At 38.8% G+C, this 20,426-nt stretch overlaps 1 pseudogene; it reads left to right on the forward strand.

Moving 5' to 3' along the window:
* Positions 1-15,797: 15,797 nt before the first annotated feature.
* On the forward strand, positions 15,798-15,914 carry LOC126482927 (5S ribosomal RNA; annotated as a pseudogene).
* The last annotated feature ends 4,512 nt before the right edge of the window (positions 15,915-20,426 follow it).

Below are 20,426 nucleotides of genomic sequence, written 5' to 3' on the forward strand. Positions count from 1 at the left end.
GAAGGATGCCGTTTTGTTCAAGACATCTCATTATGTTTGAGCTCAGAATATGTTCTAAGATTCTACTACAAATTGATGTCAAAGATATTGGACTGTAGTTCAGTGGATCACTTCTATTACCCTTCTTGTAGATAGGTGAGACCTGTGCATTTTTCCAAGTACTTGGCATAGATTTTTGTTTGAGGGATCTACAATAGGTTACAGTTGAGAAGAGGTACTAACTCAGCTGCAAATTCAGTATAGAATCTGACAGAGATTCAATTGGGCTGTGGAACTTAATTCAATTTTAATTATTTCAGATGTTTCTCAACACAACTGACACTAAAAACTTGTTTCATTCATCTTTTCAGTGGTATGAGGATTAAAATGGGGCAATTCTTATGGGTTTTCCTTTGTAAAAGAACATTTGAAAACAGTTAAGCAAGTCAGCTTTTGCTTTGCTGTCCTCAGTTTCAGTTTCTGTCTCATTCTCTAGTCACTAGACACTAACTCTGATGACACTAACAGCCCTTACATATGAGCAGAATTTCTCTGGGTTTTATGAAATATCATTTGACAATATTCTGTCACAATAGTCATTGAAGGCATCAGACATTGCTCTCGTGACAGTAAAATATGTTTCATTCAGCATCGCTCTGTCTACAGGCCTATGCTTTGTTTTACACCTATTATGCAGTAATCTCTATTTCTTTAGCAGTTTCTTTAGAGTTATTGTATGCTATGGAGGTTCCCTCCAGTTATGAACCATTCTATGAGTATATACGAGGGTCGCCCACAAAGTAAGTTCTGTTGGTTAAATAACAAATGTGTGCAGATACAGAAAAAATATTTATTGTACAAAACTCTACAACTGTTAAACTACTTTTCTACATAGCTTCTGAAATTTTGTAGGCACTTGTCATAGCGTGGCACAAGTTTTTGTATGCCTTCTTCATAGAAGGTTGCCACCTGTGTATTCAACCATGTGGTAACATGTTCTTTCAGTTCGTCATCATCATTGAAGTGTTGACCACCAAGGACAGATTTTAGGTGTAAGAAAAGATGAAAGTTGCTAGGAGCGAGGTCTGGGCTGTACGGAGGATGATCAAACGCATCCCAGTGAATTTCCCGCAAGAGTTGTTTGGTCACATTCACCGTGTGAGGTCGGGCATTATCATCCTTCATTGAACAGTCAGACCCATCTTCCAACCATTGAATCATTTGCAGCATTTTGTCTGTAAACCTCGCAGGTTTACCGATGAATTTCCTTTGGTTTAACTTTCTTTGCATTTAGAAAACGAATCACAGATCTTATTTCACACATGATGGCATTTTCAATTATGGCTGACATTATAAAGAAGCACTACAAAGCACATGTTGGCAGCAGCAATCTGAAAATGATGTACATGTCTTCTCCTTGAGTCAGAATACCTGCCGCGCATGCTTGGAACTGCGATCATAGCACTGCCGTGGATAGAAATAGAAATGGAACTTACTTTGTGGACGACCCTCATATCTGTTAAGTGCATGGTTAACTATTCTTTTAAACCTGAACCACAGTTCCTCTATGTGCTCCTGACCTGTGAAAATTTCAAGTTTCTCATTGAGATATGACATTACTGATTTTTTTTATCTAGTTTACATATAAATATCTTTCTACTTGGTTTAGCTATCCTTTGTATTTCAGTAATCATTGTTGCCACAACTGCATCATAGTCACTGATACCAGTTTTGATATGGACATCCTCAAGGAGGTCAGGTCTGTTTGTTGCCATTAGATCAAATATATTTCCATCATGGATGGGGTTCCTAACTCTCTGTTGTAGGCAGTTTCCAGAGAAGGCTTTTAGTAATGTTTCACAGGATGTCTTATCACACCTACGACTAACAAAACTGTTATTTTCCCAATAAATTGTTGGATGATTGAAGTCTCCACAGATAATTACAATATGTGTTGGGGAACTTACATACAAGTGAAGTGAGGCTTCTTTAAAGTTTTCCACTACATAAGAAGATGAGTCTGGAGGGCAGTAGAAGGATCCAATTATCATTTTATGCTGACCCCTGATAGAGTCTTTCCAAAACAATTCTCACATGCAGCTTCAGTTTCTATCTCGGTAGTTTAGAATTTCTTGTGTACTGTGACAAATACACCACCTCCATCCTCATTAGCTATCCTTTTGATATAACTTAAATTTTCCCCCAAAATCTCACTGCTGTTGATTTTAGTTTGCAACCAGCTTTCTGTGCATAATATTATATGAGCTTCACTGTTTTTTGTGACCACTTCAAACTCAGGCAGTTTGTTGTGAATGCTTCAGCAGTTAACCATTAGGATTTTAATACTCTCATCTTTGGGGGCATTTCATTTGATCTTACACTGATACTTCTGAGTTTTATACAGCTATCGTTATCTTGATCGGATGGAGAGTTGCCTAACCTAAAAAACCCTTGTGTGTGTCCCACACACAGTCTGCTACCTTAGTTGCAGCCTCTGGTGTGTAGTGCACTGACGCATTTAGGGGGCCCTTCAGTTCCCAAACCTATGGCACAAGTTGAGAAAGTCACAGCCTAGCAGTCCTTCCACTCATCTCAGAACCAAAGAACCATGATCAGTTCTGGGGATAATGCTCCAAATTGTGAGCTTCTTTGGAACTCCACGCATAAGGCTGGTCTTTTAAGACCTCTCTACCAGTCACTGTAATGAGCCAAGCATGACCTCAGATGACAGGTATCATATGTTCCAATTTGTCCCACAATCTGCAGTTGGTTGCACCCTGTTCCCTTAGTGGCTGCTGGAATAGCCACTTAAACATGTTGAATGAGGCTCCGAGGCATACACACTGAGTGCACATGGTGTCCTTTCCTGTCCATTGCTGCCATTTCCGTAAGGGTACCTTGATCTGCCATCATATATCCAAGTATCCAAAAAACTCTGCCTGACAAAAGAAGTGAATATGACATGGTTGAATGTCATTGGAACTTTGTACATACACACCATCTGCAGATGTGTAAATGGGTAGACTTAGAATTCTTTGTGACAGATAGAACAGCCACAGAGTGCATTAGTGTTGTTCACATTTAGTGTTTTTACCAGGCCTGATACGGAACATAAAGTGCATGAACAGTGTCAGATGCTGAGCGAAGGATATAGAGATTCTGCATGCTCATGTGATGTGGCATTACCAGCACCTGACAGAGTTCTGAAAGGAGTGTAATTGTTGCATTGTTGCAGTGCATGGGGATGTGAGGGCAGGCATATTTGTTGTCAAGGTCTGGTCAACCATGTCTGACCATGACATGGGAGGATGACCATATTGTGCACCAAGAACACCGTAACCCCTTCCTGCCTGCTCCTGCCATCCAAGCGAGAGTAATGGACCCCCTGCAATATTCTGTCTCATCCCACAAAATTGTTTGGAGACCAGCTGCAGGTAGACTAGGAAATTACCATCTCATACAGTGGTTGCCATTTCCTCTACAACACAGACACTATGTTTGGACTGTTAGCATGCCTGGGAAGCATGGACTGCTAATGAATGGCATTACATTGTGATGAGCAATAAATAACAGTTCTGCAATATTGTGGGCCACCACCATAGGTGAGCATGACAGCAACTTGGGGAGAGGTCCCAGTCTCCAATGTTTAGGGAAGTCACAGTAGTTTTACTCCTGGTGGTACGGTACAGGGAGCCATTGGATATGACTTCTGGCCACACCTGGTAGTAATTGAAGGATATATGACAGCACAATGCCACATCAAGGACTTCCTGTTCCCTCACGTGTTGTCTCTCATGCAACGGTGAAGTTGTGCCATTTCGCAGCAGAACAGTGCTCATCTACACACAGCAAATGCCTCTATGTATTGTCTATGTGATACTGATATACTCCCATGGCCAGCAAGATCCCCAGATCTATCACTGGTAGAAGGCGATAGGACCAGAATGGATTTCAACTCCACCTCAGTGCCAGTATTCCAGATATCAAGGACCAGTTACCACAATTGTAGGACAGATTGCCTCAGGAGAGGGTAAAATTTCTGTATGACACACTCCAATCGAATGAGTGCATACATTCAGGCCAGAGGGGGTGCAACTTCATACTGATCAGTGGGCTCGTATCATCAAGTTATTTGTAAATTTGACTCAGTATTATAATCCCTGAAGTAACATCATGCATTCTTTGAACCCAGGAAGTTTCATGTATTTTTCCATATACCCTTCTGTGTGCTACACTTTTCTTTGTCACGCAGTGTAGTTCTGTTTGTTGATGTATTATTACTGAGCCTTATGATGAATCTTCAACATACAAAAATGTATTTTCTATAATTTTCTTGTATGTTATAAGGGCTGATCAACCAAGATAGACTGATTTTTTTGTGTAGTTTCCATGATAGTGTCCTATCCAAGCCATGAGTATTTGAAAAGAACAGGTTTTTTGCACAATGTCCATAGGTGGCAGCACTTTCGTATTGGTAGGTTGGTAGTAATGCTCTATTTTGCAGACTCTCTTTGCATTTCACATACCAAACAGTGGAGGTGATTTGAGAGAAGCAGTACAGCGTAATAAAATTCTATGTTCATTTAAACCATGCAGCCACTGGAACATGAAAATCTGTAGCAAGTTTATGGTGAAGATGTACTACCTCATGTAACAGTGTTTAGGGAGTTCAAGGACTTCAAAGAAGGTCAGCTTGTCTGTGTTAAGCAAGGTGGACCTGGTGTTTTGGCTTCTGCTGTGATTGAAGTCAACATCAATACAGCTGATGTGATTGTCTATGAGGGTTGGTGGGTAACATCATCTAACCTCAATGAACTGTTGAGAATTCCATATGGCAGAAGTAAAACTGTGAGGACAGGTCGTGAGTCAGGCTTGGGTAGCTCAGTTAGTAGTGCACTTGCCCGTGAAAGCAAAGATCCCGAGTTTGAGTCTCGGTCCGGTATACAGTTTTAATCTGCCAGGAAGTTTCAAAATCAGCACACACTCTGCTGCAGAGTGAAAATTTCATTCTGGTTCCATATGGCAGTTTCTTTATGATTATGCTTTATCGTCTCTGTACGACTCGTGTTTGTGCCCATGGGGTGCCCTTACTGTTGACTCTTGAACAAAAGGCTGTACAAATGGAGACAAGCTATGATATGCAGCTATCTTTGCTGGTGGAGGGGATACATTTCTGGAATCAGTTCTCACCGATGGTGAGTCATGGTTGCAGTGTTATGATTTTGAAGGAAAATGAGCCAGAACAGAGTGGAAAACCATCAGACAAAAGTTGTTCCATCTGCAGGGAAACTGGTGATCACATTTTTTACTGTCGTGGAATAATTTACCAGCATGCTAATCCCCATCACACTACTTTTGCAGCAGCTGAGGAAGCACATTGCAAGGAAATGACCAAAACTTTCTCGAACTGGGTAGCAACTTCATCATGACACTGCATGGCCTCATGTCACAAATCAAGTCATGCAGTTTCTGGCTGAATTCAACATAGCCCCAATCTTGCTCCCCTTGATCTTTTTTTTTTATTTTTTCCCCTCAGACACTAAATGCAAAGCTTCAGGGCTTTCGATTTGAGAACTCTGAAGCAATGCTCAAGGGAAGTGAGATGATTCTCAAGAACCTGGCAAAAAATGTATTCAAGGACTGGCAGAGATGAACACATTCAAGCAAGTGGAACCCATCCACATATGGCTAATGTCATATATAGATGCTAAGACTTTGTTTGAAAGCTGATCAGTTCTTATTGTCTGGAGACAACAGTAGTTCGTTTGTCCGTGTGTGTGTGTGTGTGTGTGTGTGTGTGTGTGTGTGTGTGTGTGAAGAACTATGTACAAAAGTTGAATATTTCTAACAATCTCAATCTTTTCATGGTTACTACGTATATCACTAGTCTTTATAGTAGTGCAAGGATTACCCTGGGCAGTACTTCTGTCTGTTCATTTGTAAAGTAACATGTGAAAATGGACTTCAGAAATTTTGCTTTTGCTTTCCTACCAACAATTTTAGTTCCTGTCTCATCCTCAGATGTCTGAAGATGAACTTTGGTGCCATTTGTGATAAACCTTTTGCATTTCCTTTATGTTTTCGTCTTCCTTAAAGGCAAAGAGACAAGATGAAGCGGTAGCCCATCATAGAGCCTATGCCTACCGTCATGTATTTTTTGACTTTCAGTTGTTAATAAACAGAGGATTTTTTCTGGTACCGGTAGGAGGAAGGAGGGATTCATGCTCAGCTAGTGAAAGAGTGAGAAGCACGTCAATTTTTTAGCGAGTAATTGTAGACCGCCATTTTGGGGTCGCTATGAATAAGTGAGGAGTGTGGATTTCATATGTGCACCGTTTAGAAAAATACAGTATTGTTTTATTAACAGAAAGGTCATGTGAGTTGTTCTTTCAAATAGTACAATAATTACAATAACTGAAGCCCACCTGTGTATTTTGGAAAATTACGAAGATCCGATAAGCTTAATAGGAACACGGTCAAGACTTCAAAGGTGAACGCGGCGACTAAACGTAGTATTATAAAGAATGGTAAGCACAAATCTACAGCGGAGAAAGAAACTACTCCGCCCTGCAAAATAATATGAACTAATACGGACTTATTTCCAGGCATAGCTCAGCTTATTGTGCTTGTCATTCACGCCGAAAAATTAATCTCATTAATTCAACACATTTTAAAAAGCCACGCATTTTATTATCATCTATTCCATTATTTTATTATACTATACATTGATGCCCTTTACATATGACTAGAATTTATTTGGGTTTTGTAAGAGATCTTTCAATAAGGCTCTACTATGGTAATAATTGAAGTCATCATGTAATGCTCTTCTGACAGACAAAAATGTTTCATTTAGCTCCTACATATCTACAATCTGATCTTAAAGTGTTGCACCTGTAGTGCAGAGTTGCTGCTTCTTTACAAATTCCTGTGCATTGTTTGTGTACCTGGGAGTGCCCCTCCCATCATGAAACTGCTCCACTAGGTACACTTGGTCAACTTTTTTTCTAAATTTGGCTGCAGTTCACCAACATGCACTGAATTAAATGTTTAATTTTAGTATTGTTTTCAAGGATGTCTTGTCATGGTCAGCACTTACAAAAAAGTAATTTTTACAACCAATAGTTGGATGATTTAAGCCTCCAGTAATGATAGTGCAATTAGGGAACGTGTAATAGCAGGCTGAGGCATTCTCTTAAGTTTTCATTTACATCTGAGGCATTCTCTTAAGTTTTCATTTACATCTGAGGAAAAGTCTTCTAATTTATAAGTCCCTCACAATATTTCAGACAGATTATATAATCTAAAAATTGGTTTCTGAATTATGTAGACAACACTAATATAATAACAACTTTATGCTTATTGCTTCTATCAGTTAAAAATACAAGCTCACTTTTCAATTTGCATCCACTCTACAAGACTGCCAGAGATCACACGAACACCATATTCATCCTTTTTTTAAAAAAATTTGTCATTATACAATGACAAGGGAAAATTACTTGGCACCAAAAATATATTTTGTTCAAGTAAGTGCTTAAATCCTGTATATTGAGGGCTTTTCAGCAACATGACCTTCAAATACACAATTAAAGCTGCAGAAGTCATGGCACCAAGACCACGATACACAGGTGGATGAATACCATCCTGAGTGAATATAGGTAGAACCCATCATCTTGGATGTGAAAATGATCATTACCACTATAGGGTGTCGACAAAGTGGGATCTTGACCTCACTACTGTGGAAGCTAAAGGTGAAAGGGCTCATAAAGAGCTAAAAGCTAATGATAAACTTTGCCAAGGATATGCAGTCAGTTTAGTCATAGTAACATCATAAGTAATACTTGGCAAACTTGCAAGTACTTTTAGAACACTGGCACAATGCAATCTGAACACTGTGCAAAACGGAAGTAGGAAACAGTATCTTAGGCTTAGTCCTAGGAAAACTGTTGGAGCACCACTCATGATGAAGCATATCTAGGACACATACTGAAATCTTAGCTCTTCGCCAAAATTCTACCAACAGAGGTGGTGGTGAAGTAGCTAGAGGTGCAAAAGATGCTCTATCTACACCATTAGGGTCTGTGGAAGACACTAGGGTCTTACTCCCAAGAACATTCATTGGATCTACACCTCTGGGTTAAGACTTATGATAATTTTGGAGCTACAGTGTGGTGGAATAAACTAGAACAGAAGGTGGCTGCTAAGGAGCTAAAGAAGGTACAGAAGCTGGCCTGCCTAGCCATAATGAATGCAATTAGCAGCACTCCTGCTGTTGGGTTGGAGACCTTGTTGGACATGCCCCCACTATATCTTTGGGTTACAGTTGAGGCAGTGGCAGGGGCATACAGGTTAAAACTGGAATTTTTTAGGATTTCTAGAATCCCACACCAATATAATGAATATAGTAAGCATAGGAACTGTTGGAGAAATGCCAGCTTGTGACAAAGCAGGTGGAGTCTCCCCATCTGTTTTGTTTTTCTATGCCCACAAATAACCAAATTGTTTTTCACTCATTTTTATCTTATTTCCAATACATTTACTTACTGATATGTGACACTTATTTGGGAATCTCAAGTTCTTGTTCACACCAAATTTCACTGGAATTTATTATTCAGGTTCCATTTCCATTTGTGTAATTATTTTGTGTTAGGGCATTGTTAATTAAAAGTGACAATTAATTGAATTTATCACAATAGTTTGCTACATGCAAAACCCCGTGAGTTAATAATTCTATTTACATAAAGTGTCCTACAAAGTTTGGAAGTTGAGCATTCTGACTTTCCTCTAACTTATTATCTTCTGAAATAATTAAACTAGAAATTCTCAGCCAGTACCATTTTCCTTCGCAGGTTTTGTCAACGCCATCATTAGATTCTGGACTTCGACTACTTACTTTCATTACCTTGATTTTTCTATACCATCTGATCTACAGCATTGATTAATTAATGCACTAATTTATAATTTCATGTAATTCACTTTGATTTGCAATGTGCCATTTATTCATGTAAACCAGGGGATTCACAATGCAGAAGAAAAATAGTGCTGATGTATTTTTATAAATTTGTAACCAGCAACATTTTTTGTAATACAAAATTCTGTTGGTTCTTGTAGGTCATCAGAAACAGTAAATTTCAACCTAACCACTTTTCAAAGCATAATGTAGCTTTCAAAATAACAGTTTATCTTTGCACCAGACTGTAAGTAGTCGGATGTCACACAAAACAGTCACCAGTTTGACAGCTAGCAAGTAATACCTATGCCAGACATGCTCTCATTATTGACTCACATTTACATTATGTACATTCTGCACATGGGAATACACACACTGTAAACCATGAAACTCATGAACTTTAATGTTTAATTACTGTTGACTAAATTCAATATGTAAAATTAATGAATATTTTCGTGAACTGTGTTCTTATTATCAACAGTATATAATATTATTGTCATTGAAACTAGCTATTATTGGACTCAGTGAAAAAATGAAATGAAATGGCCATATGGCATTGATGCCCAGCAGTCCCACCAGGGGAAGGAAAGGAAATGTCTAACAGTTGTGAAAGACACCTTCTGCCGTGCCTGTGGAGAATATACATGTAGCTGTAGAATTCAGTCAGACAGTAATGTTTCTTCAATTCCAAATAGTATTTGACTCAATACCACAACAACATTTATTAATGAAGTTTGGTCATATGCGGTATCAAGCAAAGTTAGTGACTGGATTGTGTATTTATTGTTAGTGTGGGCATAGCATGTTGTTCTGCATGGACAGTCACTGACAGGTTTAGAAGAAACTTCATGTGTGTTCCAGGGAAGTTTGTTAGAATTCTTTCTATTAATTTTGTATATTGATGACCTGACAGATATATTAATAGTAACCTCAAACATTTCAGAGGTGATGCTGTCAACTATAATTAGTGCTATCTGATAAAAGCTGCATAGATATTGAATCATTTCTTGATAACATTTCAAATTGCTCCAAATACTGGGCTTTAAATGTTCAAAAATGTAAAATTATGCATTTTACAAAATGAAAATTATGTAGTGTCCTATGATTATAATGTCAGTGATCAGTCAACCATACCAAAAACTAGACATAAAAATAGATAGGGATGTAAAATGGGATAATTACATGAGCTCAGTTATAGATAAAGCACATGATAAAATTTGTCTCATTTGTAGGAAACTGGGAAAATACCATCAGTTTACAAAGGAAATTCCTTAACAATTCATGCACACCATCCTGTGATATTGCTCCAGTGTGTGGGACCCATACCGAAAAGAACCAACAAGGGACATTGAAAGTATGCAAGGAACAGTGTATGAAAGGTTACAGATTTGTCTGATGATGGGAGAGCATCACAGAAATGCTGAAAAATCTGGGCTGGCAGATGCTTGATTGATGCCACCTAACCTGTGAAAGCCCATTTAAAGATTTTGAATAGCTTCAATTGAAGAATGTAAGAGTATCAACAAAAGCCCTAAGTATTGCTCTATTAGGGACTGTGAAGACATAGACTAATTGCAGCATGCACAGAGGCATTTAAGGAATCATTTTTCCCACTCTACAGATGCAAATTGAATGCAAAGAAACCGTAATAGGTTTTTACAATATGGAGTACCCACTGCCATGCAATTTATAGTGGTTTGCAGATTACAAATACAGTTTGCTCCATGGTTATGGAGGAAAAGCAGCTGATCTTAAAATTCAGAACTGATCTGACAGTAGCACAAGCAGAATGAGAACAGTTGAGGGCTGCAGTTGTTAACAGTAAATTTAGGAATAGGGTAAATGACTGGACTATAATCAGACCAGCCAGATAGGGCAAGTGGTTCAAGAGAAGCTGGAAGTCTGCTAGCTTCACTTCAGATATCACCAACAGCTTCACTGCTCTGGCAACTGGATAAAAATGTGTTAACAATCGCAGGCCGCAGTGGCCGAGCGGTTCTAGGTGCTTCAGTCCGGAACCGCGCGACTGCTACGGTCGCAGGTTTGAATTCTGCCTCGGGCATGGATGTGTGTGATGTCCTTAGGTTAGTTAGGTTTCAGTAGTTCTAAGTTCTAGGGGACTGATGACCTCAGATGTTAAGTCCCATAGTGCTCAGAGCCATTTGCACCATTTTTGTTAACAATCCAAGGAATTAAAGAGCACCTTGACAGAATATGGAAAAAAGTACAAGCCAGTGTTAATGGTAATTGTAGGCTCAAAAAGACCAAAAAAGTCCTATTTGGCGTTGTGGAAGAGGAATGTCTGAACTAGTACGAAACTTCCTGTGTAGTGAGGACCAGATGAGGCATGTAGCATCTCATTTGGGTTGGACATGAATTGATTAATGAAGGTTTAATATTGTTCTTCTTTGGCTCTCAGTTACTCAACTGTGGCCTTCAATGTGGCAATGGAAGACTTGGTCTGCTCCATGCTTGATTATTGCTATAAGGAAATGTAATATTATCACTTTTTCTTTTCTTATATTATTACACCAACACCTTTCGTATATATAATCCATATATTGTCCACAAACATATACAGAATCCTTTGGATAACACCAAACATCAAATCAGAATGTCCAACACAAAATCTCTACATCCAAAAAGTAATAGATTCAGAATGACATTTTGTATGAGTAAACTACTGCCAAGAGTATATGTATTCTCCGAGGGCTTCACGCTTCTCACAAGTAGGCCAGCAGGTCTAGGAGCTTCTATAACAATATCCATCCAGAAACTTTCTCTCACAAAGTGACTACAATCATATTGAAGACACACATCATCCCTCTGCGTGATTCTCCAGATGCAAAATAAAATAACAAATCCACACAGTATTTGTCCCTCCTGTATGTTAACTATTTTATAGTTTTCACCCATGAGTATCATTCATCAGTAAGAATACTTAGGGTATGCATTATTCCTCTGGACTGTCATGTAACATCACAAATTCCCCCATTTAGACAAATGATCTCACAGTAAATATATTCATGAGAACACAATTGATTCTGGCTGCACTATAGTTTGACAGTTTTGTTTTAAAAACAGTCTAGGTGGTATTACATTCTGAGTACTTAGAAATTTTAAACTTCCCTACAACACATATGTCATAATTCTTTTGTCTCTTAAATCTCCATTATTTTAACCATACAAACTTAGGTGCTCTTTACATTTTTATTAATTTCCTATTTAATTATTTATCAAGCTACTACAAATAAGGCAGGTTTCCTTCTGCACAACATTAGAGAAAGTCTCAAAAATATCAGTATTTCATCCTCATTGAAATTACCTCACACACCTCTGTCCTCAGACATACTTCTCTTACTTCACCAAACATTTCTCCCTTCCCTTACAGAGATAGTGTCCCTGTATACGGGATGTAAATGATAATTGTTTACAATGTACCACAGTGGTGTAGAGAAAGTGGAGACTAACAGTTTGAAACAGGACACTTTTCATTTATCACCTTGGGAAACCACTTCAAATTGGCCTGCAAAACCCACATATTCTATAGCAAAGACATTTACTTAAATTTTTAAGAAATATTTCGATTTCATAATACTACATTGACCCCAGTAAATAAGCGAGATCTTAAACTTGACAGTTTGTCAAATCTAGATTTAGAAATGGTTTAAAGACATTACCTGTTTCCCATCTGTCTTGCTATTTTTTTCAGCAATGAATATCAAGAAACTTTTTTTACAAAAACTATTCATCTGGAGAATGAAATACAGCAGTTAAAGGAACAAGTGGAACAGTTGCGAGTCGAAAAGCTATGCATAATACAGCAGTGTGCAGAGGAACTGACTACTTCAAGATATCTTTTTGAAGAAGCGTTCAACCAACTGATACCAAAAGCCTGTCATTCTGAATATCAGAAATCTGTGAAATTAACTCTGTGTCCAAGGGATGAAAGTGAAAAGCTCTTCATAAAACAGGAAACCACAGAACAAACAGCTAAACACTGTTTAGAAGGAACAACAAAGCCATCTGTATGATTTTCTGTGATTGATGTTAGAGTGTGTCACTTACTGCTATAAAGGCACAAATAGTTTATTCCAATTGCTTGTCTCCATGTTATTTGTTTTCTCAAAATGATTACAGTATTTTACTGGTGAGAATCAAAAATAAAATTATCAAAAAGTAAAGATTATGCACTGCACTCTTGTGAATGAAAACCAGACTCACATTATTCTTCAGGAATGTGAAACATATAAAAACATGCACCACTCTTAATATTCTGTTTTGAAGAACTACATTTTGTGAACTACATTACCATCATAGTTAAAGTAGGTTTATGTTAATTATTCAAAGTGAATTCATATTTTAAAAGGGTACAATGAGTGTGCATTACATATTAAATGACTGAACAATTGAAATTTTCAACAGCAAAATTTATACTTACCTAATTATATTATTGACATGCTGTTCAGTCTTCCAAAGTACCAAAATTAAAAATAACATTAACTTCATTGTATTTACTGACAAAAGTAGAATTTGCTTCTTAGAGCACTTAAATACTTCCTAGAAAATCAACAGCATTTGTGAAGCTTAGTGCTCCTTTATCCAAAATAAGAAAACTTGTCTCCTTATCAGAAATCAGTAAGTAAACTCTCAATAACTTTCTTGTGTTGTTTGGGATGTCAAAGGACATCTTCAGAAAAGAAACCTGAAACACTGCCAAAGAATTAGAACAATGGTTTATTCATTTATCAAACAATGGCAACTCCAGGTAGGAATGCCAACAATGTAGGAAAAGATAGATTGCTACTTACCGTAAGGAAGACATATCAAGTTGCAGACAGGCACAGTCAAAAGACACACATAGATTGCAGCCCCAGTCTTTGTCACAAAGTGGAGCACACACACACTCACTCAAACACACACACAAACACAAGCAAGCACACCTCAGACACACACAACTGCCAACTCCAGCATCTCGGACCGGAACGCAACATCACCTAGGATTGAAGCACCAATCTGAAGGAGGTGGGGAAGGGGCAGAGGAAGGGATTGTGGTGTACAGGTAGGGAGGGGGGAGAGAGAGAGAGAGAGAGAGAGAGAGAGAGAGAGAGAGAGAGAGAGAGAGAGAGAAACGCTGTCTGGTGGAGTGTGCAAGGACTAGACTACCAACAGGTGCAGCATCAGAACATTTTGGGGCAGGGAGGTGGGGAAAAAAGGAACAAAAAAGGAGATAAGTGGGGAAAGATGGGCAGATGTGTTGGCAGAGGGCTACAAATAAACAGGGTAGTGGATGAGAATGGGGAGCAGATGACAGGACAGAGGGGATGGAAACTGTTGGCTGGAGGATGTGGGGAGAGTATGTTACCATAGGTTGAGGCCAGGAAAATTACGGGAGCAGAATTGAATTGAATTGAATTTTATTTGATCCTGTAAGATTACATTGTGTACAGCAAATGTATGTGTAATATAGGACATGTCAAAGTGTTAACACTCTTTATCACTTATTTTTCTACATCTTTAGCTTACATATTTACATCACTGATAATGAGAAAGAATATATACAAATTTAAAGGCATAAGTATTCTGCAACACTGTAAAACTCTTTTTCAATGAGATAGTCTTTAAGACGGCAGCAGAGAATGTGTTGTAAGGATAACTCCCATCTTCACAGTGCAGAAAAGCTGCTGGTGGAGGGAAGGATCCAAATGGTTCAGGTAGTGAAACAACCATTGAAATCAAGCATGTTATGTTCAGCTGCATGTTGTGCCAGAAGGTGGTCTACTTTGCTCTTCACCACAGTTTGGCAGTGGCTGTTTATCCTGCTGGACAGCTGGTTGGTAGTCATACCAATATAAAAAGTCATGCAATGGTTGCAGCAGAGCTGGAAAATTACATGGCTGCTTTCACAGGTGGCTAGGCCCCTGACGGGGTAGGATAAACATGTGACAGGACTGGAATAGGAAGTGCTGGGTAGGTGGATTGGGCAGGTTTTGCATCTGGATCTTCTACGGGGATATGATCCTTGTGGCGAGGGGTTGGGATTGGGACTGGCATAGAGATGGACTAGGAAGTTGTGGAGGTTGGGTGGTTGATGGAACACCACTTTAGGAGGGGTGGGAAGTATCTCAGGTAGGATGTCCTCCATTTCAGGGCATGATGATAGGTAATCAAAGCCCTGGTGAAGGATGTTGTTCAGTTGTTCCAGTCCTGTGTGTTGTACTGGGTGACAAAGGGGACACTCCACACTCCTTTGTGGCTCATTTTTGGAGGTGGTGGGAGTATTGGGGCTGTGAGGGGAAATGGCATGGGAGACCTGTTTGTGGACCAGGTTCGGGGGATAATGCCTGTCTGTGAAGGCATTGGTGAGACCTCAGCATACTGAACAAGGAACTTTTTGTCACTGCAGATACACCATCCCCAAGTATCCAGGCTATATGGGAGGGATTTTTTGGTGTAAAAGGGATGACAGCTGTTAAAATGCAGGTACTGTTGGTAGTTGGTGTGTTTTGTGGTGGAGTTTTGAACTTCATTGTCGCTAGCAAGGATACGAATGAACACGGTAACGGCTGGGTCACCGTTGCTCTTGTACATGGACCAAAAGTCGATAAAGTAAAAGGGCTAGATAATTTCAATTCATGTGATGTCATCGCTTATCGGATGTTTCAGATTTGTGAAGTGTACAACAGAGATAAGGGTTCATCATATTACATGTCGACTATGCCTTTGGTTCACAGGACCTGGAATCATCGTAAAATAAATTATTTGGAATCTGTCTCAGTGTGGGTGAAAGGTGTTGTCAATTGTAAAAAGATCGCACTCATTGGTGATCTGACTCATTGTTATAGAAATTAAATAAAGTTCCCTTCTTTAAAGCAATGGCCTTGCCGCAGTGGATACACCGGTTCCCGTGAGATCACCGAAGTTAAGCACTGTTGGGCGTGGCCGGCACTTGGGTGGGTGACCATCCAGCTGCCATGTGCTGTTGCCATTTTTCGAGGTGCACTCAGCCTCATGATGCCAATTGAGGAGCTACTCGACCAAATAGTAGTGGCTTCGGTCAAGAATACCATCATAACGACCGGGAGAGTGGAGTGCTGACCCCATGCCCCTCCTATCCACATCCTCCTCTGAGGATGACACGGCGGTCGGATGGACCTGGTAGGCCACTCATGGCCTGAAGATGGAGTGCTTTTTTTTCTTTTTTCCTTCCTTATCCTTAATCCTTATCTACTAAAAAAAACTTCACATTGATCTCGCCAGAAGCCAAGAATCGATTCTTCTTGGAGTTGTAGCTCTCTGGGGCACCCTGGAATGCTCTCTCTGGCCACACACATTAACGCAATGGCTCAGCATAAAAGAGAAATAACTAATGTAGGAATATTATTAACAGTGTAATATGTTGTTTAATTTAGCCCGACATGTATAAGCACTCAGTAAACTAGCTCAGTTCTCAGGGTAGTTACGTAATCATTGATAAATAATTGTGCTTTTCTTATTTACCCAACACTACAGATATTATTCCAGGCTCATGAGAAGTCGTGTGCTTATTGCACCAGAGAATATTTGCCAAGTCTGTTTGATATACACTACTGCAATACGTAACTTAACATCGTGGTTTCATCTTGATTCCCCAATATAAGATACCAAGAGTAGCATCTACAAATGAAATCCTATAATGGAACTGGAATTCTGTGACCAGACCTTTTCTGCCTGGGATATTATCTTGTTATATAAAGAAACTCTGTAAGTAAAATTGTTAAATTATTAGTAGCTGCCTCTGGTCTCGTGGGATCTGAAATAAAGTTAATTGTCCTAACCGATGGCACGACTTGTAGATGAGCTGAAAGAAAAATGTTAAAGATTTTTCTAATACGGCGCCTAACAATGAAAATTCTTTGTTAAGGCCCATATCTGCTTAAGACAATCCAGGTATCAGACTACCATTTGAATGACCACATACACAAATTCTTTTGACAAAATAGCCATTATATTTTTCAGGTTTTAAGTACAACTTACATTATAAGCTGCTACAGCAAGATGAGTTTTCCACAAGAACGTCCCCTTAGGTCTGAATCCAAGCAGATAAGATAAGTGAAAGACAAAGGAAAGATAAGTCCACTCAGGAGAAACAGTACAGTAGGAATATCAACAATGTAGGAAAAGACAGATTACTTTCTTACCATAAAGAAGACATGTCAAGGTGCAGACAGGCACAATTAAAAGACACTCAATATAGCTTTTGGCTACAGCCTTCTTCAGCAAAGAGGGACAGACACAACATTTATTTATTTGTATTTCGTTTTGTATGTAGTCATCAAATGATGGCTTTTGCAAACATCATTTTGTTACAAAGTTATAGTAAATATATTTGTGTACAAAGTTTTTATACATAACATTTTTAACTATGAACATTGGCCATTTTAGTGTCGATGGACATTACACATCAAGTAATGACCTGCCAGCCAAAATAATATTTGATAGATTTTTTAATCCATTCTTGACCCTATTTAACCACAGTATTCCCATAAAGAAAATCAAAAAAATGGATAGCAGTCACAAATCCAGATCTCAAAACAGACAAAATGTGTGGTACCCTAAACAGCTGACAGACCTAAAAAAAAAAAAAAAAAAAAACAAGTTTTGTTACTGTACAACATATACAATAGTATGAAGTCTGACAATGCCAAATCAGCCTATTTGGAATGCAGGAATGAATACAAAAAAGCCATCCTGCACGCCAAAGAAACCTACAATGCCAACAGCATACGTAATTCTACCAATAAATGCAAAACTGCTTGGAAAATAATTAACAGTGCTGCCACAGATACTAAAAATGACAAAATTAATATCCCAACTCAAACACTCAATGAGCTTTTTATTAATTCAGTGAAAGAAATAGGAGATACAATTATCAAACCAGACATTAGTCCATAAGAGTTACTCTCTCAAAATTGGGGTATACAGTCACTAAACACAAGCTTGCTAATCTTCTCCAAAGTATCACCTAGATTTGTACAAGACATCATAAAACAACTGAAATCATCTGATAGCTTAGATATATATGACATATCATGCAAACTGCTAAAAAAATGTGAGACTGCATTCTGTACCCTTTAATCCATTGCATAAACAAGTGCTTACTTGAGGGATATATTCCTGATGAATTAAAACTGTCTAGGATCATCCCAGTATACAAAAAGGGAGATAAAGACTCTCCATCTAGTTACAGGCCTATTTCAGTAGTACCCGCATTCTCCAAGATAATAAAATGCATCATGTACCAACAATTATCATCTCACTTTGTGAACATAGGAATAATTAATGTTACTCAAAAAGGGTTTAGGAAGAATCTGTTGACCATTGATACAACTGACACAGTAGTCAGTTACATCCTCAAAGTTTTTGAGGACAAGGGCTTTGCTCAGGTCCCATTTTGTGACCTAAGCAAGGCCTTCGACTGTGTTGAGTACACACCGCTACTAGAGAAACTAGAATTCTATGACATCAAAGGAAACAGTCTCAGACTATTAAAAGCTTATCTCAGTAACCATAAGCAGGTATTTTGTGTTGGTAAGGAAATGTCAAACATAGAAAATGTTAAAGTAGGTGTGATTCAGGGATCTGTACTGGGCCCCTTCCTGTTTCTGATAATGATCAATGACCTCCCCTTGTTTATTAACTCCACCATTGTATCGCATGCAGATGATATGACTTTTCTACATAGCAGCAACAATCTTAAAGATCTTAAAACCTGTGCTGAAAATACACTCACTCATGCAGCATATTTGTTCAGAGCAAATGGTTTCTTGCTAAATGAAAATAAAACTCAACAGATAATCTTCACTCTAGGAGACAAGCCACTATCTAATGACCCTATTTCTGTTAAATTCCTGGGAGTTTATTTAGACGAAAAGTTATCCGGGGGCCAACATGTAAACTACGTTAGTAGTAAGCTAACTAGAGTAATTTATTTATTAAGACAACTCAGAAATTGTGTACCTGACACATACGTCAGATCATCTTATTTTGCATTTTTCCAAAGTATAATATCCTATGGCATTATCTTGTGGGGTAATTGTAGTCATATACATGACATCCTATTATTCCAGAAGAAAGCCATTAGGATAATTACAAATTCTCGACATAAGGCTCACTGCAAACCCTTATTTACTGAACAAAAAATTATGGCAGTAATAAACCTCTATATATGCAATGTCTTAATATATACAAAGAAGAACCTACAAGGAATAGAAAAGCAACTGGAATCACTCAACAGAGGAAAGTCCACTGGACCTGATGGGATACCAATTCGATTCTACACAGAGTACACGAAAGAACTTGCCCCCCTTCTAACAGCCATGTACCGCAAGTCTCTAGAGGAGCGGAAGGTTCCAAATGATTGGAAAAGAGCACAGGTAGTCCCAGTCTTCAAGAAGGGTCGTCGAGCAGATGCGCAAAACTATAGACCTATATCTCTGACATCGATCTGTTGTAGAATTTTAGAACAAGTTTTTTGCTCGAGTATCATGTCGGTTTTGGAAACCCGGAATCTACTCTGTAGGAATCACAATGGATTCTCGAAACAGCGATCGTGTGATACCCAACTTGCTTTATTTGTTCATGAGACCCAGAAAATATTAGATACAGGCTCCCAGGTAGATGCTATTTTCCTTGACTTCCGGAAGGCGTTCGATACAGTTCCGCACTGTCGCCTGATAAACAAAGTAAGAGCCTAAAGAATATCAGACCAGCTGTGTGGCTGGATTGAAGAATTTTTAGCAAACAGAACACAGCATGTTGTTATCAATGGAAAGACGTCTACAGACGTTAAAGTAACATCTGGCGTGCCACAGGGGAGTGTTATGGGACCATTACTTTTCACAATATATATAAATGACCTAGTAGATAGTGTCGGAAGTTCCATGCGGCTTTTCGCAGATGATGCTGTAGTATACAGAGAAGTTGCAGCACTAGAAAATTGTAGCAAAATGCAGGAAGATCTGCAGCGGATAGGCACTTGGTGCAGGGAGTGGCAACTGACCCTTAACATAGACAAATGTAATGTATTGCGAATACATAGAAAGAAGGATCCTTTATTGTATGATTACATGATAGCAGAACAAACACTGGTAGCAGTTACTTCTGTAAAATATCTGGGAGTATGCGTGCAGAACGATTTGAAGTGGAATGATCATATAAAATTAATTGTTGGTAAGGCGGGTAACAGGTTGAGATTCATTGGGAGAGTCCTTATAAAATGTAGTCCATCAACAAAGGAGGTGGCTTACAAAACACTCGTTCGACCTATACTTGAGTATTGCTCATCAGTGTGGGATCCGTACCAGATCGGGTTGATGGAAGAGATAGAGAAGATCCAAAGAAGAGCGGCGCATTTCGTCACAGGGTTATTTGGTAACCGTGATAGCGTTATGGAGATGTTTAGCAAACTCAAGTGGCAGACTCTGCAAGAGAGGCCCTCTGCATCGCGATGTAGCTTGCT

The sequence above is a fragment of the Schistocerca serialis genome, chromosome 5, assembly GCF_023864345.2.
Source record: "Schistocerca serialis cubense isolate TAMUIC-IGC-003099 chromosome 5, iqSchSeri2.2, whole genome shotgun sequence".
NCBI lineage: Eukaryota > Metazoa > Arthropoda > Insecta > Orthoptera > Acrididae > Schistocerca > Schistocerca serialis.